The 23,731-nt window shown below is 34.5% G+C and overlaps 1 protein-coding gene across 3 annotated transcripts in view; it reads left to right on the top strand.

Moving 5' to 3' along the window:
• The window catches only part of LOC111049148 (toll-like receptor 6), a 114,917-nt gene that overhangs the window by 66,644 nt on the left and 24,542 nt on the right, over positions 1–23,731 (top strand). Inside the window, exon 2 of one of the 3 annotated variants that reach the window (XM_039432818.1) lies at positions 10,041–11,154. The exons of the other annotated variants lie outside the window; for them this stretch is intronic. The gene's annotated coding sequence lies outside the window, so the exon portion shown is untranslated. Of the gene's footprint in view, positions 1–10,040; positions 11,155–23,731 lie in introns of those variants that run through there. 3 annotated transcript variants of the gene reach the window in all.

The following is a 23,731-nucleotide window of genomic DNA, read 5'->3' as shown; positions in this document are numbered from 1 at the left end:
ACACACACACACACAGACCAACACCCAAAAATCATGTTTTTGGACTCAGGGGACCTTGAAACGTATAGAAAACTTGAAATTTGGGTACCTTAATTTTTTTTGGAAAGCAATACTTTCCTTACCTATGGTAGTAGGGCAAGGAAAGTAATAACAACCAGGGGTGCCCACAAGGGGGGGCATGGCGCAATTTGCGCCATCAACATTTTTGGGGGGGGCATGATTTTTTGTATATTTTATGTCAACATTTTGAATTATGATTAAAAAATCAAGGTATTAAATAGAGATATCCTAATGTAGTTAATTTTTCCCACCTTTAAAATGTTATATTTTGCTAAGTGTAACTCAATATAAAGCATAAGCACAATTGATAATATTTTGTATGCAGGAATTTTAGTAATTTTAAGCCTATGAGTTTGAAGGTAAATCTTTGACAAAAATAAATTATAACTTCATCATCCATTATTATTCTGATTTCCTTTGCTTCATTTTAATTTTTAATGGTCCTGTGTTTGAGTTTCCTTGCTGTTGCAAGAAATATGCGATATTTTTCTCATTTTCACAGTCTCGACAGTTTTTCGATATAAACAGTAATGCAAGATCAATTTAGGGCAACTCAGCTTATAGAGCATGAAATTTTCTCTCATTTAAGACCAATCGCAAGTTTCTATCATGCATTGTACTCATTTTAGAGACTCTAAACAGTAAAATCGCAAGAAAAATGAGAAAATAAAGATCTTCATTCAATTGGCTGTAACTTTTTAACGGTATTGAAAACTTCTCGCACATTCAAAGTTGCGTATCTTGTGGAACACTTCAGATATAAAATCCAAAAAGTAGTCCTGCGCGACCACTCAATTCATTGGAAATTTATTATCTTTAATATTATATAGAGAATGCTTTTTCTCGAAAAATTCAAGGTTCTCGAGATTAAATGGAAAACATAAAAAAATCCAAAATTTTGGGGTTAAGTCGCCTTCTGGTGTGTCAGCAAATTTCAGATTTGAATTTAGCGCCCCAAAATATATATAGAACCATCGAAAAAAAATATTTCGGGGCTGTTTCCTGAAAAACGACCATTTGACTGGACTATAAGTTGTTATCCTATTATAATAGCGAGCAATTTATGTATATCTGTTTATATTTTTCTATTTCTATATCTGGCTATCTGGTTATTTATGTTCAACGGATCTCGGAAATGGCTCTAACGATTTTCACGAAATTCGGAATATAGTAGCGGTTTATGATATCAAAATTCGATTGCACTAGGTCTCATCCCTGAGAAAACTCCCTGAAGGACATGAAAAGGATAATTCATCCTTGGAAAAACAGATGATGATTTCGTCTGTGAATAAATCACAGACGAAATATATTTTTCGTAGTGAATAAATCAAAATTCGGGTAAGTAACAGTTTTGGGCTGTGCCTGTTAGTACTTCCCCAATCATTTTGAAGAAATGATTATCAATGAAATAAATCTGTTTATCAATGAATAAATAACGAGCAAAGCTCGGTGCCCCAATATTTGGTATTAATAGATAGAATTTACAAAATGTACTTGTTCAGATGATATCTTTATTCCAAAAACCAAACCATTTAAAGGTACATTTTGTTCGACTTGTGTTATTTACTCCTGTAATGTTGAAAAGTAAATACTACCAACAACACAACATCAGTGACAACCTATTCCAATTCATGATAAATATCGGGGCACCGAGCTCCGCTCTAGAGTACCTACAAAAGCATATAAAAACTATTACGAAAGAAGAAATTATAATAAATATTCATAGTTCATACAGAAAGGTTCTATCCAATCACAGTGGATTGAGATTAATTCGCAGAGGAATGCAAAAATTTCTCTCACAAAAACATGTTAAATTTTAATCCTGATTCATGTCACGTGAACCAAATCACAGAAGACTATCTCAAAAAGATAGCTTATCTGATTGGTTCTACTGGAATTAATCAGGATTGAAATTTAACCGGCTTTTGTACAACTGTCACTAAGTACCTGATTGAATTATGTACAAAAGTTCAACAGCTGAGTCATATTTTTGTCTCAGTCCCACACACATGCACTCGCTCACTCACTTCCATCATCAACAGACGCCGAAATTATCAGCTGTTTTTCCAAGGATGAATAAATTCTTTTAATGTCCTTCAGCGAGTTTCCCCAGGGATGAGACCTAGTGTAATCGAATTTTCATATTATAAACCTACTATGTTCTGAATTTCGTGAGAATCGTTAGAGCCGTTTTCGAGATCCGGTGAAATACAAACATATAAACATCTAAAAATTTAAACATCAAAACATCTAAACAGAAATTGCTCGTTTAATAGTATAGGATTTAGAATACCTAAACTTGCCGACATTATAAACATCTAAAAATTTAAACATCAAAACATCTAAACAGAAATTGCTCGTTTAATAGTATAGGATTTAGAATACCTAAACTTGCCGACATTATATATTGTATGAATAAAATCGTTCCAAATATGTATAAATGTTTACCAAAATTGCTATGCAATATTCTTTTGCAATAAAGAATTATCAATGATATTATTATTCAACTTTTTATAAGTAACCTTAACATTTAAAAAGCAAAGCCTCCCTTACTTATCTTTTAATATCCAATTAAAATATGTGTCATGTAGTTTTTCCTGATATAATGAAGTTCTTTCTAGTCCTCCCTAACAAGAACGGGTGCACTGCTAGTCTCAAAAATAATATCAAAAAATACTTTATTTCTATTTTAAAGAGATAAGAAACGATGGTATATATTTTTACAATATTATGAAAACAGAAAGAATTCCTCACAAGACCAAAGGTAAATGTCCTTTGGAAGATTAGAATGTAGAGGTGCGTACAGATATACGCGCCGCGAACATGAGCAATTCACTTTTAACCAGCTGATTATATCTGTATTTTTACAGAAACGGTAAAATACAGATATAAAAAGCTTGGCATCAGCTGATTAAAAGTGAATTGCTCATGTTCGCGGCGCGTATATCTGTAAGCACCTTAAGATGTGAATTTATTGTCAAACACTGACTAATGTTAAAAACTAAAGAGTTGGGAGTTGGGGTACTTTGGGGGGGGGGTCATTACACATGGATTGGGGGGGGGGAATTACACTTGAATTGGGGGGGGGCATGCGCCATTGGCCTTGGGGGGGCTGGGCACCCCTGATAACAACAGGCATTCGCCCATAACTGCTAACCTTATTTTAACCTGAATTGTGGAAACAGACATCTCTTTCCAGAAATGAAAATAATTGAAATATTTCAAACTGTATAGCAATCACCATGACGTCCAAACTGAGGGTTTTGGTTCGGTTTATTCCAAACTGGCAATCGAAAAAAATATCGTTATAGTTTTCAAGAGCAACTTGAATTTCTTCAGGGCGTAAACACTTTGTTCCACACCGCTAGTTTCAGCAGCATGGAACTAAGAAGGGCGGAAAAACTATTGAAATGAGAAAAGAACAAGAAGAAGGAGTAGGTGAAGAAGAAGAATAAGAGATGAAAGAAAAAGAAGAAGGAGAAGAAGTGGATGGATGAGCACTGAAATAGAATTAAAATGTAAATAAGAAGAGAATTGACAATTAATTGAAGATGGACGATTGAATTCTCAATGTAGACAGCTCCTCCGGAAATCCAAAGAACCTACAATTTACATGTAGATAGATTCACTTCCGAAGTAATCCCTCATTACACCTCTATTCGTTGTTGTCTACTTTACTTTTCTTCCTAACCTCCTTCCGGCCCCCCCCATAGTCACGCACCATTTTCCACCAATCAACGGAGAAGAACCGAAGAACAAAACGAAAAAACTATCTTAAGAGAAGACAGATGTTGAGACGATCAGCCAATGGCTGGAGACAGGTGAAAATAGCGGTGGAGAAGGAGAGGGGGTAGAAGAAGTGCAATGGATGAGGGGTGTGTAGATGGGTAGGAGAAGTAGGAATAGAATAGCATAGAAGGGGGGAAATAGGATGAAGGAAAGGGAAGGAGGTGGAAAAGGAATATGTATGATAAAGAAAAGATTGTGCATGTGTGGAAGAACGAAGATCAGAATGAAGTGCAGAAGAGAGTCAGAAGAAGAGGAGGAGGAGGAGGAGTAAGTGGATGAGGGGTTGGAGGAGGTGAAGAAAAAGGAGGAGGAGGGATAGAAGGAGGAAAAGGAGCTTATAAGGTATAAAGTGTTCCAGAAAATAAGTAAGAATTATTGTAAAATAGAGACGTTTACAGGGTGTTGTAGGAGGAGAATGTGGAAGAGAATAAGGTGAAAACGATTTTCCACACGAAAACGAACACCCACAAAAAGAAATCCGATAAAAAGGCGTACACACCAAAACAGGGAGGAGGAGATAGAGCATTGAATTAATGAAGGAAATAAAGCATTGTCCTGTGAAAACAGTCCTCCCACTAAAAACTAGTTGGAGCGCAATTTTGTGGATCCTCCATCTTTAAACTAGACGCATCACAACACACCAATCCACCTAGTAATAGGTTTAATTAATAAATTTCCGTTTCCGTCTCAACGGTAATTAATTAATGAGCTAATGACGGTAAGATTTTATTAAGAGAATGGGAGGGGCTTAATATGGTAATCGCGGTAATTTCGACCCCCCGACCAAACAACTTATTGTTCACGATTCTCCCACGAATTCCGAAAAAATTCTCCAACCCGTGTGAAGAAAATTGTTCGCCAGTATCTATGTGAACTAGACTGGAGAAACTTGTTAGTTTTGTAAAAATCAGTCTCAAGTTCCCAGATATCACAGTATTCAATTTATCACAGAATAATAATTGTTCCTGACACCCTAAATAAGGCCTTACTGAATCTTTAATCATTGTTTGAAAATGCTAACACAATAGTTGTATCAATCACCTATTCTAGATCTCCTATGAACTAGTTGGATTTTGGCTAGATAAGTAAATATCAGGAAATAATTAATTGTTCCTGACACCCTAAATAAGGCTTTCTGGATTCTTAATGATTGTGGATGGTAACACAATAGCTGTATCATTCACCTATTCAATTATAAGTTTCATGTAGTAGCCTACCGTAGTTGAAATTTTGCTAGGTAAATGCACATCAAAGAATAAATAATTGTTTCTGACACTTTAAATACTGACTTTCGGAGTATAGAATTTATTCTATAGTCTATTCTCAAGATGTCAGCACACAATAGTTGAATCCATCACCTATTTCAATTGCTCTAGGAGTCTCTAGATGGAATTAGACATCTACTATTTTTGCTAGATTTGGTAGATAACTTGGAAATCGTCTACAATGTAAATAATAGCACACTATGTCAGATAGAACTTTGAATGAGGAATGAAAAAATGTCTCCTTCTATCATAAATAATACGCCTACATACATTTTCTACAACTCTGCAGTATGTCAAGAACAATCAGTATTGTTTTAAAGGAGTCGATTATTTTAGCAGATATTCGTTCAGTAGTTTAGGCTGAATATCTTGAATAACTGTAAAGTGAATAATTCTAGATAAATGGTGTGATAAATGAGTAATTATTGTCAGGTAAATCGATTACTATTTGATTTACCATTTACTTTATAGTTAGTATTATTCCCAATATTCTTCAATGGTGGCTACATAATTCTATGTCTTGTGCCATTCTTATGCCTTTACAATACAGTATGCATTATGCCTTTATACAATAAAGAAGAAGAAGAAGAAGAAAAAGAGAAAATGAAAGCAAAACGAAATAGAGTTGGAAACGATTAGTCGAAATTTGAAATTAGCGGCACTCAAACAAACAGAGCTCGTTGAACAATAATTTCCAACTCAGCTCTTTTTCCAATTACTATTAGTCCAGTTTGCTTGTTTGCTTATTCGTACATAATATTTTTTCGACAATCTTATGGTAGGTATAATCTGGCGGCAAAAACTTGAACTAGAACCCGTCAAATAGAGCCAGCGTGACTAATGTTAATAGGTTATGGATGCGAGAGAAGGGAAAGGAGAAGAGAATAAGGGTGAGAGAGTAAGAGAGTGATAGAGTGATAGTGGAGCAAAGTGGAAAAGATTGATTGAGAGTTGTGAGAGATAATGTTTCAAAACAGCCGACTGAAAATCGTGGCTTGATTGATTTACGAAACAGAACCTGAGGCTGCTTCGTAGTTAGAAGTGACTGAGTGACTGTTACTCCCTGGCGTCTCACATCCTGCAATCAGTTCACTATTTCATCTAGACTTGTTTATTTTCTGTGTTTTTCGTTTGATTTTTTTGCTGTAAGTAAAGTTTCAGGTGAGTGTCCTAGGATGCATTCAATTTAAATTGCTCTATGAACAGTGTTCCATAAAATGTGATTTTAGTTCATGTAGTACCAACACTGAGTACTCAAATAAGACCTACAATTACTTTAAACATATTATGTGATACTTGAGAAAATATACTGTATGATTTGTCAATCTTCAGTGTCCTGAGATCCACAAAGCTTGTCCTAAAAAATAATCGCTATTTGTAAATCCAGTATCCACCTCACATCCATCAGTTGCCGTTCGCTAATAGATTTCAACTTTTAAAAAGTAATCAGCTTCGCCGACAAGTTGAATGAAACTTTAAATGATTCCAATTTTGAAAAATAAAACAAATACAGACACGTTAAATGTGTAATTTGCATTCAGGCTCCTATACTAATGGCCTGCTATGCTGTCTATCTTTCTATCCATCTATCAATGTCAAAAATACTCTTTTTTCAGTTCTCATCACTCTTTCTCCTTCTTTATCCTCTTCATCCACTCTTACTTCTACTTTTTTTTCTTCAAGCTCCAGTAATTTTTCCCTGGTTTTATTAATTTGTCTTTAAATTATATTTCTTCACTATTTTTCCCCATTCATAGTTTATTTCAATTTTTCTTCTTCTTCTTCTCCTTCTCTTTGAGGGTTAAGTGTAAGAGAGGGCCGGCTGCGCCCTAACTTCTCCCTCCTAGGTTTTTAATAAAAGCAGCGATTCAATTCAATTCTCCTCCTTTTTGTAGTCTTCAATTTTGTATCACACTCAATACTCATTTCACAATAATCAGCAATTGAGTGAAAACCCTCTAGTCTTGAATAAAATGATCCATTTTTCAGATAAACTTCTTTTCCATGAGTTGTTTGTTTCTTCAAAATATCATGAAAGATACCAACGGGTAGAATACGAAGACACGATAAGGAAGCATAAAAACAGGGGACCATGCAACATCAGCTGCAAATTCAATTTTGTACAGCAGACAGATTGGCTATTAGAAGAAATGAAACAAACAAAAACAAGGAATAGTTGAAGATTACACAGACAAAAAAACGAGAACTGGGATAGGAGATTACACACAAATTACGCACACAATTTGAATGTGAATTCAGATGATATTGTAATTGTTTTTGCTATCATAGTGAATCGCGATTCGAAAACGCCTAAATTCTGTAACTCTCCTGAAAATCATGATTGAATCCGTTTTTGTAGGTTTTATCCTGCGTCCAAAAAATGAGATAATATCCAAAACTGGGATTTTCCATGCTGAACTTGTTGTAAGATGGTAATTGTCTTCATGGCTCTATATTAGTTCATGTATTGCAATTTTTGATTATGTAATATGTACTGTACAACTTGTTTCTCATTTCAATGTTCCAGAGTTGATTTTATTCATGAAATCGTGAAAGATTTCCAGTTTTTGTCTGCTCTAGATTCTTCCATTAGTTCTGTTCTCCAGCAATCTGGCATTCTTCTGTATTATCTGTTCAATTATAATTCCATATTCTGTATACTTTCATCTGAGATTACTTCTTTCTCGTTTTAAGTTTGGAATGTTCAAGATTATAAATTTAATGCTCACTTGAAATTGGGAATTATCTAGAATTAATTATTAATATCTAGAATGTAAAAAATTATTATCTAGAATGTAATATTCGTATTTCTTATTATGGAAAAAGAAATCTTCTGGTACTGCACAACCTGAATCTACTATTTAGGGTTCAAGTTATTACTCAAATATGAAATAACTTTAGAACAATTTATTATTAGTTCACCCGCAATTTCCTATGCTTCTCTAGATGAAGACAAATAAATTATTGAAGAGACTTGAGATATTGTCAAAAAATCCACTTTATTTTAATAAAAAAAAAATTATTTCACAGGAGTATGCTTTCGTGTGTGCTCACACATCATCAGCTGATTATTAATACATTTAGACAAATACACTTTACTTTCCTTGCCCTATTACCATAGGTAAGGAAAGTATTGTGTGTGTGTGTGTGTGTGTGTGTGTGTGTGGTGTGTGTGTGTGTGTGTGTGTGTGTGTGTGTGTGTATGTATGAGTGTATGTGCGTCTGTGTACACGATATCTCATCTCCCAGTTAACGGAATGACTTGAAATTTGGAACTTAAGGTCCTTACATTATAAGGATCCGACACGAACAATTTCGATCAAATGCAATCCAAGATGGCGACTAAAATGGCGAAAATGTTGCCAAAAACAGGGTTTTTCGCGATTTTCTCGAAAACGGTTTCAACGATTTTGATCAAATTTATAACTGGAATAGTCATTGATAAGCTCTATCAACTGCAACAAGTCCTATATCTGTAAAAATTTCAGGAGCTTTGCCCCATCTATGCAAAGTTTGATTTTAGATTCTCAATTATCAGCCTTCATATACAATTTAAACAAAAAATTTCAAGTGGAGAAGATTGAACATGAAAATCTCTGAAATTAATGTCCAGTAACATTTCCACCTAAAATTGAAAATAAGCTTGAAATCCGAGAAAATGTGATTATTAAATTGCAAACTGTTGGCAAATGTTGGTTCTATTAAATCACTACGAAGAGATAGCAGACCTCGTGTGTTTCCAGCGTTATTGACCTATCACCAGCTGTCTCATATCTTTGAATAGTAGACTTGAGATGAGCGAGTACACTAGAGACAGGTGATCAATTTTCATAACGGCAAGGAAAGTTGTGTGAGTGCGCCACACCAGATTTTTTAAGTCAAGAAAAGATACAGTATTTGAGGCAAGACAAAGACACTCACATTATATGAGACAATACAAATACAGTATATAACCTAATCTTCCACATCATACTGCATAATAGGATACACCTTTACAAGGCCAACACCACAATCTGATGCATATTTTCAAACACAAAATAAATTGAAACAATTCCCGGTGAAATTGAGAAGCTGGTAGAATTCAATTATAAACTCACATCCATGCAACCCGCCCATTGCCCAACAAGGCTAGAAGCAACTTCCACAACACTGCCGTTCCCAAAATCAAAAATGAAAAATGAAAAATGAGTCCCGCATAGTATGATACAAGAAACAATATTTTCCAAGGTCACTCCGGAATAACTCATGCCTTCTCTCTTTTCATAGGATGATCAGTTTCAGGTGATGGGTTTCATATCCTATTGTGAGGGCCACTTCAAACTGTCTAGTAAATCCATGGATTTCTGCAATTCTATACAATTGTAGAACCTCATTAGTGTGAAATCATCCATTTTTGCAGTTAGAATTGATCTCAATTTATTGTATCATCACTTTATCACTCTATCACCAAAGTATTCGATTTCAGTCAAATTGAATTAAAAACTTCGAATTTCAACATTGATTGAATGGGCAGCATCAATTATCAATTAATTATCAGATGATAAAAATAAATACATTATCAAAAAGTTTATTCATGAGTAATGCTTCTAGGTCAAATTTGATCTCACAATAGTTGCGTTAACGCTACTGCATGCAGTGTGACTTATAATGACTTAACAGTGAGATAAAATCATAATTCATAAACGCTTATGAACTTAAAAAATTGTAGTTTGTTGAAAGTTGAAACTTTTGGAATGGTTTGCTTGTTATTGTTATGAATTTAGACATACACAATAACTATTTTCAATTTTGTAATATGTAGCATGCTAGACAGAACTTGGGAGAGCATTCTAAAAGCTCATATATTGCCAATTTAAAAGTTTTTCTTGGTTTTCACTTTGATATTATATAATTTATCTAATTCTCTTGTTTCATCTCTTGTTGCAGGTAAGCATCACCAGGAATCGAATAATATAGTCCTAATTCATGAGAACAAGGTAAAATTCAATCTCATTTTAAAGGTGAAAACTTTACTTACCATTACTTTAACTAATTAGTGAGATTTTATTTTCATTGGATAGATTCTTCTATTTTTTAATAAAAACACGTTCTGTGATATTTTCATTTTATGTTGTATTTTATACTATCAATATCAAAATTTTCTTAAATATTTTAGGCTAACATTTTGAACTTTTGTACTAGTGAACCCCTAGTGATGGAATCTTTAGAAAACTGATACAAGTTTGAACTGAAGTGATACAAATTCTTCACAAAAACCCCTTCTAAAAACATTCCGACAAATTTCAAGTTTGAATTGAGCCGAGACAAAACCTCTTTGTAAAAACATTCCAACAGATCTCACCCCAGGTTGCAGCATTATGATACTCGAAACCCTTCCACACAATGCAAAGATCACGAATCGTTTATACTTCTGTTACAGATCTGATAAGGTGTGTGATGAGCCCTTAAATTGGAGAGAGATAAGGTATACAAAGAATTGAGAGAAAGAAGGGAGGATGGAAGTTGAGGAAGAGTAAGAAAGAAAGAGAGAATGAAAGAGACCGATTGACGGGTCCTTGCGAGAAATACGGACTCGTGTCTTTTCAGTTGTCAATCAAACTGCGAGGAAAATACTGTATCATATCTGATTGTGTCTTTTCTGTTGTCAATCAAATAAAGGGACAAACCATACTGTATCTTGTATCTGATTAGATTCAGATAATGTTGCCTCTATTTTGATGTTATCTATGGGTTGTATCTATGACAAGGAGGGTTCAGATTTGAGAAAGAGAGAGTGAATCGTTTCTTGCTCTTCAGGGAATCTAGAGAGATTTTCCCAGAGAAGAGAAAGAGAAAGTGAGTGAACGAGGGAGACAGAGTAAGAGCATAGTAAAGAAAATATTTATTATTTTACTCGATAAAAAATTACGAGAAAAACATCTGAAATAAAGTGGAAGAGCGAAGAAGAAGGAATAGTGAAAGGGCTAGAAGACGTGGGAGGTGACAGAAGGAGAAGAAGACGAAGAAAAATAAGAGAAGAAGGAGAATAAGAAGAAGAAGACGAAGAAAAATAAGAGAAGAAGGAGTAGAAGAAGAAGAAGAAGAAAAAAAGAAGAAAAAGAAAAAAGAAAGTTGGGAAGAAAAAGAAGAAATAGTCTAAGAAGAACAAAAGTAAAAAGAAGAAATAACTAAGAATATTTAGAAATAAAAATACAGAGGAAGATGGATGGTATTTTAGGATAGTAAATAATATCTGGAGACGAATGTGAATAATATTTTGAGTTACGTGGAGAAGTATTGTGAGCGGGTGGTGGAGGGGGGAAAGGAGAAGATATCAAAAAACAATAATGTGCAGATGATGGAGTGAGTCTCCTCTGTCGGATACGAATAAGGTGGGGGAGAGAAAAAATCTTTTGAATTCGGTTTCGGTCTGTGGATGAAATACACACATGCGTCACTCTCACTTTATTCTCCATTTCTCTCTCTTCTTATTTCTCTTTTGAAGTTTTTGGTGAATGGGAACTGAACGTCGCTCACCTCTCCCGAAGGGGCACATGGTGGTAGGGGGGACTCCTTGAGTCATCCATCGAAAATCCGTGGAGCGAATCAAATGAGGTTAGTTCCCCTGTTTGGCGCTGGATTCCTGGATTCGGCTGCTGACTCTAGTCAAGACGAGTCAAAGTACCAGAGTCACCGTCACAGAGAGGTACCTTGATTTTATTTTTTTTGAAAATAACTACCAATTTTAATTACAAAATAACAGTAAAAATTTGTGACGAATCATCGTTCAAGAAACTCTGCAGTATCCCTTGACTATAGCAGGCCATGCTTCTGGATTATCTGATCCCAACTTTCATAATAATAAACAGAGAAAATAAACACTCGATTCTATAATATTGAAGAATAATTATCATTTTGTTATTCATTGTACCTGTATTAACTTGTAAAAAGCAATTAAACTCAAGCTGGGTTTACACCGGAGTAAATAACAAAAGCTTTTAACATTTTTGTTATTAACTGATGTTGATATCAAAAGTCATTAACTCAACATTTCCTTCAATAACAAGTAATTTTCTGTTGAAAAAACTAGTTATCAACTTTTTGACGATTCAGTCAAGTTAATAACTTTTTGTTAATAACTCGTGTTATTAACACTGGTGTAAACGCAGCTTAAGTAAACTTAAAAGTGATAGTTGACCTAGTTATGAAAAATTATTCGAAGATGATATTGATGAGTAAAGTAATAGATAACGTTCAATGTATGGTAATGTATCATAATACTGTTAGATTATGGCATTGTTTGTTTGGAATTGAAAACCACCCCCATATTTCTAAATAACGTCTGAATTCCAACTCCAAGAAGAACTATACCTTCCTACCATCTTCAATATTGTATGTAGGACTCCGAATGTTTGAATCAATCTGATTTTTGTTTGAGTCTCACTCGAGTCACAATCATCCATTTTATTTAGTAAGTTTCTCACTTTGAACCGCCAGTAATCCCCCAAAGAAACATCAATGCCTCCCATACACCCAATGCTGAAAGATTGAAGTGAATCGTCATCTCCGCAGCATTCCTTTCTCAGGGTTGATCTTTTTCTTTTGCTCTTCTCCCGTTTTTTCGTCGTTTTTCTTTTTGTGTGTGCTTAATCTACCTTTCCGGTTGGGAGGGCCACAGACCAACAGCTATGAAAGGCCCTTTAATAAGGACTCATAATCACTATAACTATATCTATGAAACAGCATTTCTAGAACTACTCAACTATTATACCTAGGTACCTGGACTAGGAGACTGGGACTGTTGAGTCTAGAAAAATCATATAAGAATAAAAATTAAGAGATCTCTAAAATACGTAATCTATTTTATATGTTATTCAGTGCGTTGTAGTTAGTTATTGAATAAAGAATTCTCAAAAGTACCCTTTTTAGCCCAGAAAGTCTTCTGAGAGTTTTTATTTCATCCTAACAAACGTAGTAGTCCTATAAGGAAAGGTGAATTAATATAATATAATATATAATATTGAATTATAAAAGTAAATGAAATATTGAGATTTCATTTATTGTATTTTCACTGAATTGAATGCTATGAATATGATTTATTCCTATATAAGCAATAAACATTGTGACAAAGGTTCAATTGAACCATTGATTGAATGGTTTAATGATTGATTGATTGATTGAGTACTTTATTTATGTAGATTACAATATATACTGGCTTATACACTCATATACAATAGCTTACAATATAGCAAAATTATAGATGAATTTACATGATATAAACTAAGAAAATAATTATTGAGCTGTATATGATATGAATAAAAAACAATTTGTAATAACTATAGATAAACTAGATAATATTGTTATGCATCTACATAAATTGGCGGAGCTTTGGACATATATCTATGTACATTCTTCGGAAAGAATATTCGAAGTATCCTTCCCACTAAATCTCTGCCAAAATGATTGGGAGGGAAAGAGATGGAGCAGGCTGCGAACAATGATAATTGGTAAAACAATTGAAAATGGAAGAAACATACATGAAGATGAGTGAGTACTGAAATAGTTGTGGAACTTGAACAGAAAGGACATTGAAGGAAAATAATTCATTTTTTATCGTGAGGAGGTAATTATTGAAAGGTGGTTTGGTTCAGTAGAGAAAGTGGATTATGTGTCACGATTAAAATTTCGGTTGGATTATCCTTATAAATAGCATAAAATAAACTTGATAAAGAAAGAGGTTGAAACGTGATGAATAGGGGAGAAAAAGGAGACCTAGACGGGTAGAAGGATTAGGTGAACTAGGATGAGATTATTACACTAAATTTGAAAGAAGGGAGAGAAAAATAATTTAAAATAACACAATAGAAACAAGAACAGTCGGAAGAATACATAAGATGTAGCGAACTAGAAAAAGACAAGTGAATAGAAACAGACAGAGGTAAATCCGCTACGAAAACTATTTTGTTCTATTTCTTCTCTCATACTTATTCTTCTTTTAAAATAATTTAAAATAACACAATAGAAACAAGAACAGTCGGAAGAATACATAAGATGTAGCGAACTAGAAAAAGACAAGTGAATAGAAACAGACAGAGGTAAATCCGCTACGAAAACACAGCCTCTTTGCCCATCACACGTCCTCTATTTTGTTCTATTTCTTCTCTCATACTTATTCTTATTTTTCCACCTCACGTGGTGTGGTTGTTATTGCTTCATTCTTCTTTTCACTGTTCGACCTCCCATACTTTCGGTTTCGTTCTTTATTATGCTACACACGTTTGTTCCCCGTCACACGACCAGAGAACAAGAAAAAGGAGTAAAATAGAAAGAATAAGATGACGAACAGACGAAGAAAAATAGTCCAAGCAATAGGTCTAATACACAGATTAACCATTCCTTGTCATGGTAATAGAAAACACTACTGTAGACATTCCCCATTTTTCATTTTCATACCACTCAAAAAATGATTACTATAAATGAGCTATGCATTATTTAGTATAATTTTAAAGTTTTTCAACCTCTGTCTCTCTTGAGGAATGGATGATATTGACTGTAGTTCAGTAGTATGATTGATAATTGTGACTCAAACATGTCTACAAAGGCTTGGAATTAGGCACTTGTTTCCTCAGATTAATCTTTTCTATGTGAGTAGGTGATAGGGTGATGAATTTCGATATAAGAATCCATTAAATTTGTAGTTTTCAGCTTAGAATTTGGATGCGGGTACAAAAATACCAGACGTTTATCGGGAATTGAACTCTAGCCCGTAGAATTAGTACTCATATATTTGTGACAAGAAGGTCTTTTACTCTTATTTCATGCTTATTTCTTCCACATGAATTACTTTGAAAATTTTTCAGATATTGCTTCAATTTATAACATAAATTTCTTCTCTATCCCAATGAATTGAATAAGGAGGGATCTTGTGATGTGTAATAGGATAGGAATTGATTGCGGAACTATTTTCTTACTGATATGGAATAATCTGGTACAATAGGAAGGAAATCAGTGAGCTACGTAAATCAATCAGTGTTTACATACAGCTCTGCAGTTTATGTTTACTATACATTGAATGTCATGTCCTGTAGTAAGCAACTTATTATTTGTAATATATACTGGAGGAATGTGTAACAATCATTAAAAATCTGGTGTGGTACACTCACACAAGTTTCCTTGCTCATTGATCTATAAGCCTCATTAACGAGGATAATTTAGGGGAATAACATTATGCCGATTGGCGGCTAAATAGTTAAAACTATGATTATACTATTGTTATTGTGTTCAGAGTACATTTTCCTTTGTTTGAATTATGGAATTTGAGGATTTTTTAAAAGTTGTCAAAACAGCTGTTCTACAAATAAAATATCGACATGTGTTCTTTTGAATAAACTGCTCTACCTACCTACCTACCTCACGCACGAGAAGGAGGTTACAACGTAAATTTCTCAAGGATGGGGTGAACCCCCTGTTAATTTCTCAGGGAGGAGACTCATGCCAGTTAATAGAGCTGATATATAACTATAACTATACCGGGTATGAATTTGAAAAAAATCGGTCGAGTCATTTTTGAGGAAATCGTGATACAAATTTAACAGAATTCATTCTTCTCAGGAATATTACGGAGCTCCTGCAATTTTCCCAGAAATGAGACTCATGTCAGTTGATAGGGCTTATAAATAGCTATCTAAGGTATAAATTTGAAGAAAATCGTTAGAGCTGTTTTCGAGAAAACTGTGAAAAACAAGGTTTTTTAGCCATTATCCGCCATTTTGAATTGAATTTCTTATTGTCGGATCCTTATGGTAAAGGGAACTTAAGATTGAAATTTCAAGCCAATCGGATAATTAGGAATGGAGTTATCGTGTTCACAGACATACACACATACACACACACACACACACACACACAGACCAACACCCAAAAATCATTTTTTTGGACTCAGGGGACCTTGAAACGTAACAGAAAACATGAAATTAGGGTACCTTAATTTTTTTGGAAAGCAATACTTTCCTTACCTATGGTAATAGGGCAAGGAAAGTAAAAATAAGTATTTTATCAAGAACTTATCTATATATATAAAAGCGAAATGGCGCTCACTCACTGACTGACTCGCTCACTCGCAGAACTAAAAGTCTACCGGACCAAAAACGTTCAAATTTGGTAGGTATGTTCAGTTGGCCCTTTAGAGGCGCACTAAGAAATCTTTTGGCAATATTCTAACTCTAAGGGTGGTTTTTAAGGGTTTAAAGTTCGTCTTTTAGCATGTATATTCTTCTTATTCCAATCTCTTAATTATAATTATTGAAAAATGTCCATACCATTTGTTAATATAGAACTATAATCTAGAGAGAGTACCTCTTCGAAACAGTTGTTAACTGGTAACTAAATTAATAATTTTGTCAGGTTGGCATTAAGTTGAGTTGACTTTGTTAGGTTGACACCAATTTGAAGATTGAAATGCATTTATCGCGGAAAAATTGATTGGGCACTGCTACTCCAATCAGAGCTATTCCTGGGAATATATAGCTTGACGGCTAGTCAATGATAATTGCGTGTTGACTTTTGAAAGAATAAAAACTTTGAATAAACATAACCTTGCAAATAAACAACTAGCACTTTCAATTCCAGAATTTATTACTCATTCATGTATTACTGAAAACTTTTAAATCGGTGATAACTGACTTTTAAAAATATACATTGAATAAACACAACCTGTGAACTATAGTATTGCAAATATACCACATGAATCTAAAATTCTGTAATAATTCATTCATATTTTATTAAACAAATCAATGATAATTGAGAGTTGACTTTTACAAATACCAGATTAAATAAACACACCACGTTAACTATGATATTTATTTGCAAACTACAGTATTGCAAATACCACAAACACCTTGGATTATTATTGCATTCAACCACAATCTCATTCATAATCGGCTGAAGATACAACAAGATCTGTGTAATTTATTCAATTTATTCAACTGTGCAAACAACATTATTCCAATCTTGGTCGTAAACATCTCCGTCTGCCTCTGATTCATACGGCCTTCCTTATAAGCGGATAAGCGAATATTATCATGGCAAAGTTGAGTGTTGTGAAGAAGAAGATGAAGAAGAAGAAGAGGAAGAAGACAATGAAGACGGGGGGTGGACAAGGAGGAGGTGAGTTGCAGAGCCGGTCAAGGACGAAAGGTTAAATGAGTAAATCGCCTATTACTCAATGAGTGAGTAATGCAATCAGGCAATTGATTACATTAATGCAATTGGTGTTGGTATTGGATTCCACAATTGCATTGGAAAAAGAGAGAGTGAGTGATAGAAGGAGGAAGAAGGAGGAAATAGAGAAGTCATGCAGTATGACAATGATGGAGGTGAGAACAAGGCGATGAGAAACAAGACGGTAATGGAAATGATGGAGATACAAAAATATAGGTGGAAGATGAAAAAGAATAAGTAGCAGATAATTAAGAACTAGAAGTGGAAATAAAGGGAGGTGAGGTTGATAATGAAGAAGTCGAAGAATATGAAGTAGATGTGGAACAAGAGGGATTTGAAAAAGAGGAAGAAGGATGGAATATAGTTAGCGAGTAAAATGAAGAATATGACTATGGAAAACCATAAGAGGAATTGAAACATTAGAATAGGAGAGTAAGGGAACAAGAAGGCTAATCTAATGAGAAGGAGGAGACGGAGGAAATGCCAAGGAAGAGGACTACAGCTCCAAGTTGAGGAATTGAGAGAGGAAGACATAGATCTAGAGGAAGAGAGATCTGACATAGGATAGAAAGATTGGCTAGGTAAAAACTGTGCAAGAATTCAAAGGTAAAAAATGCAAGAATTTATGGAAGAGGTGAATAGAAAAAAGATATATTAAGGAGAAAAGGTATAAAAAAGAAGAAGAAGAAGAAGAAGAAGAAGAAGAAGAAGAAGAAGAAAAGAGAGAATAAGGAAAATGAGAAAAGGGATAGGTAGATAGAAGAAGGAAGTGAAGCTTTCTCCTAACAGGAGTATTAACATAGAAACATCATAGGAAATGATTAAGGAGAATCAGACAAAGAATAAAGAAAACAATAAATCGGGAATAAAGATTGAGAAGTTTATGGAATTCAAAGAAACAAGGAGACGCAAAGTAATTGGGAAAAAAGAAGAGCCAACTAAGAACCCGGGGAAAAAAGTGATTTACTCAACAATTACATCACTTTAACTAGGAAATAATGGCTGATCACGAATACTAGTTAACCATGGGAATAAAGAAGTTATAAGAAGTAGAGATAGAAGATCCCAGCCATTATAGTATGCCACACGCATTACCCGTTTTACAAGTATTTTCAGTTCCCATCCAATTTAGAAATAAATAATTGAACCTTACTATCGGTTACCTACTACTGTAAGTACCTTACTGTACTTTACCTCTTTAAGATTGTCTACTTTCAATTATGATCTAACGATACATCATTGTTCTTAAATAAGGTATGACGGTTTACAGTTTTAAATTTTCTTGTAGGAATAGGCTTTGCGGAAAAAATAAACGGGCATTCATGTAGAAGGAGTTGGAAAAAAGTTGAATCAACTCACACTGAATCCAATTATTATCTATAGTGGGATACGCTTCAAACTTTCAGATTTCCTTATAAATAACATCAATGCTTCTCATACATACAATGCTGACATTTGAGAGTGAATCTCCTATAGTTTTATTGGATAGGTGATGCATAGAGGATATTGTCCATGATAGAACAGGCTATTTTATTCAGTAGAAACTGAGGTTGATAGTTGCATTACTTATAATTCATTCTAAAATGATGTCATCTGCATGCAATGATGTAATATCCTGGTTGTCATGTTGGGCCGATTTGAGATCATTAATTCAAGTGATATTCTGAGATTTTCTAAAGTACTTAACAACGATGATTGTATTCATTATGACTAGAATATATTTTTCCATGTAAAACTGTGACTGGAAATCACAACATATCTAAACTAGTTAGAAGAGTTTCAACCGAATAACTCTTTTTCACACAATTTAACAGGCGAGGAAAAACTAAAATAGGAAAATCTTTAATTTGGATACAGTGGAAGAAATATTACACAGATTAACTTCGACAATACATTTTCAAAGGTATATTCTCTTGTTTAGTCTATTTTTAAAATATGTGAGGTTCAAAGACGTTTGTGGTCAATGTTTTTATCACAACTGGAACAAACATTATTAATTACACGCTTCTAAGTTCTCGTATAGTCAGTTATGATGTGATTTTTCACATGTCTCTTGGACAAATAAGGGTAGTTTTAAGTATGGGTTCAACTTTGAACATTGTTGGAAGTTATTGATGAACATAGTTTTCTTTGCTAACTAACCGAATTGAACTAATCTCTCAAGTGTTGTGTGTACATTTTGACGTATTACTGACCCGAGGGCTCCATTACACATCCTTAAGGAATGTCGAACTAATCCTCCCGAAGGATGTCCGAACATAGCTGACTTTTGCCAGTTGTTAATGACTGGCAAGATTGATAACCACCGCCTTGAGGAGGCCTTCAGGATGACCGACCGTAGAAATGTCGGCTGGGAGACTCTCCTAATAAAGTTGGGTCATTGATAGGCCTCTACCACAAATCGGCCAACTCATTCATCATAATCTGCCCAAACTGGCAGAAAGTTGCCATTGATTTAGATGAGGGATACTGGACGGTAATTAACAAGGAAATGGAGAGTTAAGGGATAGAGAGAGTGACAGAGAGGGAGTGAAAGAGTGTGTGTGTGAGAGAGAAAGAAAAAGAAACAGTGAGTGATAGGAGATGAAGCGGAGATGAAGTTTGAGAAGTTTGGCAAGTAGAGGAGGGGAAGAGAAGCAAACAGAAGATCGTGATAAAGAAGATAAAGTTGAAAAAACAAAATAGAGTTGGAAGAGAAAGAAAAGTGAAAAAGAAACAATTTGATGAAGAAGAGAAGCTGTCAAAAATAGTGATAACGAACAACAACCGTAGATAAAACTTTTAGAATTTATCACAATGATTCAAGATGGCGACGGAGAAGACAATGATGTTGAAGGAGAAGACGAATACAGAAAAGAAGGAGAAGAAGAGTGAGATACGGAATGTAGAACCAAAACGAATAGAGTAAGAGCGATAAGGTCCTAGAGTGTAGAGTGTAGTCACAAGGGATTGAATAGCACTAGACACTATTTAATTAGAGGGTTGTTAACACGATGCAAGGAGGAGGAGGAGGAGGGGGGCACGGTCATTAGCAATTCCCCTTCTTGTAATTAGAGCATTTCAAGTTCAGCTAGCCGTCCTATGCTATACTGTTGCTTCACGAAAACCGGACAGGACTTCAATGGATATTTACACCATCATGCACTCACACTAACATAAATTCACACTCACAAATACACGCAAACATGCTTCACAACACACACAGGCATGCTTCAACTCACACAAACACCGTTAGTTAACGCTGTAGTGAGATTCATCTCAAACTGTCAGCTTTGGTTGGATGAGAAGCATCAATGTTATTTATGTTGACAGGATGAAGTGAATTTCACTGTAGGTTGCTTGGTTTCAAACGTAAAGGAGTGGAGGGGGTACCATAGAGTTTGGTTTGGGGGGTCAGGGGTTTTCAAAATCAAAGGATGGTTGCTTTTGAATTTGTGGTCTTGGAGTGATTGAGACCAACAAGATTGGGAAGTTGGGTTCCAGAAATCGGGTGAAAATTGTTGATAAATAATTATGGAATTTCCTCTGATCTAGATGATTGGGATTGAAAATTTGGAAAATAACTGAGTGGTTGATACTAATATATTCTATAAATGAATAAGTTCAAATATATCAATCCCATGAAAACAACTCTTTGGATATAAGAAAATAGCAATATAGTCTATAATAATATAGTCTCGTAGAGAAGTCGTTGTAATAAAAAAGAGCATCTAATCGCACGTGCTAAGATGAGCGCCATACTCTCTGTTCTCCTGTTACAGAGATGTAAGAGAAGTATTTTTCCAAAAATATTAGTTTCTCAGAGATTGACAATGGTGTAATAACCGAAACCGCTCTTTCTAATTATCAATAAATCAGTGGTTTTTTGACAATTTCTCAGTCTATTTCATTCAATAAAAATATTATTCCTACTGCTACTGCTAATATGAATTCTACTGCTAGGATGAACATTATTGATTTATACAAATTTAATTGAGCATTTGAATCGGAAGACGAATAAATTGGTTAACATTGCTCAACAGCTGGAAGAGATATTGAACTGTGCAACACATTGAACATTCGAATGGATCAGAGCTGTGGGAAATTTCCAGTCAGCGCTGGACATTAGATACTTCCAAATTCAGCAAATTTGTAGCAATCAATGAGAAAAATTTTTATTCAATTTCGCAAAATAAATAATGGAGGTGTTGGCTATTCCTATTGTTCAAGAACTGAACTTGATTACTCACCAAATACTCAATGCGGTGGAAAGTGAAAAAATACTTGCTGTATTAAAAAATGTGTTGAAGAGAAGATGGAATTTTTCTTTATGAGTGAAAACGTAAGAAAGAAGAAGAAGAAGAAAAATAGCAGAAGGAAAGGAAAAGGAGAGGAGAGAGAGATGGGAAAGTGAAAGAGGATTGTAGATGAAGTGGATAAAATAAGATGATGAAAATATGAGTGTACAAAAACTGTGAGACCCAAATATGGGTTGGAAAAGAAGAACAAGAAGAAGATGAAGAGAAAAAGAAGAAAAAAGAATTCCGCAAGAAGAGACAATGATAAAGTATGTGAGAGTGTAGCAAACTGCAGGGAATCTGTCCCACTTTCACCAATTTTGTCTGGCAATAAATAACAGTGTCTTGTCCCGCAGAAAGATGTCACAGTCCCAAGTTTATCCATGCAATATATCTGTATATCCGTCGATATATAATCAAGTTCATCCCTCTAACATATCTGTATATCCTCCCATACATAGTAAAGTTTATCTCTATAACATATCTGTATATCCGTCACTATATAGTTATGTACAACCGTCCAATGTTTATGAATGAGTTTGCGATTGGCGCGTAGTAGAGGTGACACAATTGGCACATGCCTGCAAACGTGACCACCAATTGTTTGTCTCTAAATCAACCGATGAATACAAATTCACAAATGTTGCATGAATGAATGAATGAATGAATCAAAAATAGAGGATTTATAATCAATTATTCAGTATTCAGTAGGTCATCACTGACTCCTTTTCTTTATGATAGCAGTACTGACGACTGATTCCTTTATAACATTCATTGGATATTTAAGATTGAAATGTCTGGGACATCAGGCAAAACTTACTGATGTAAAATGTAGGCCTACGACCGTTGAACGTAGTCTATTGAATTTATCCGTGGAATAATGACGTCATCTCATAATTATCCGATCCTTTCATTGGTGCATGTGATATTTTTCCCGTTGGGTGAAGTCACTTAACTATGATTTAGTTTGATAGATGCTCGCGCAACTAGCAGTTAAAAGTTGTCCCAAAAAACTCTTGAACCTTAAAGTTTGAATGATACTAGTGTTGTTCAATTACTTTGTTCACTTGAACATACAATAAAACAATCATATTCATAATCGTAAAAGTGTTCTCTGAAGTATTTTATAAAATAGTCATCAGCAGTGTTTAGATTTTCAATTTTGTAAAATCAGCAAAACTTTTCTGTTCGCAATGGTCGACCTCCAAGCATCCCATTTCCCCCAACTATTCCTGTATCTACAATCTGTTCAATGGTCGGTTACGAATATGGTAGCGAATCACCCCAAGCATGGTAAGATTTACTCAAATCTGACAGCAAGCAGTATAGTTGAATGGGAAGCATCGAGCGTATTTCAAAGGAAAACTGTCAGTTTGTTGTGAGTCTCACCATTCATAATAATTATGGTACATGTGTGTGTGGGGAGGGGGAGCCTGTTAATGATCGCGGGTGGCAAGGACTTATTGGTCAGTGCGGAGATTTGTCACGTGACGTCATTTGAGCAGACGCTTGCTTGATTGGGCTTATCGACAGATAGACCTGTGATGCATCCATATTGTGGCGAAACCACCCCACTAAGGGTGTACTAAAGCCCTCATTTCAATATTCATGAGTGAGTGTAATGGTGCTGAGATATTTCTCACTTTGTCTTTGTTATCTTCGGTTATTTTCTTCTTCTTCTTCTTCTTTTTCTTCTTCTTCTTCTTCTTCTTCTTCTTTTTCTTCTTCTTCCTCTTCTTCTTCTTCTTCTTCTTCTTATTCTTCTTCTTTTCATTCTTCCAATGATTTGGTGTTGAATTTTTATTGATTTGAAATTTATCTCATTTCCTCTTCATATTTTCATTATTAGTTTTCTATTTTTTCTTCTTCCTTGCACACTCTATTTGTAATTTAACTGAATAGAACATAGCTTTAGCAATATTGCACTTCGAGATCCACAAAAACAAAGCACAAACTCAAACTCACTTTTTCTTTATAATAATTATACAATGAAACACTGCAGCACAACATAACACAATCATAATATCGTACAACAAATAATACAATTCAGCTTTTATTATTCATACTAGACAAACACAGAGTAGCATGCAACACTACTGTACTATTTTTTACTGAATACAACTGAAATATTCACATCATCAC

Source organism: Nilaparvata lugens, chromosome 7, assembly GCF_014356525.2.
Source record: "Nilaparvata lugens isolate BPH chromosome 7, ASM1435652v1, whole genome shotgun sequence".
NCBI lineage: Eukaryota > Metazoa > Arthropoda > Insecta > Hemiptera > Delphacidae > Nilaparvata > Nilaparvata lugens.
This window is presented reverse-complemented; position numbering and strand designations above follow the sequence as displayed.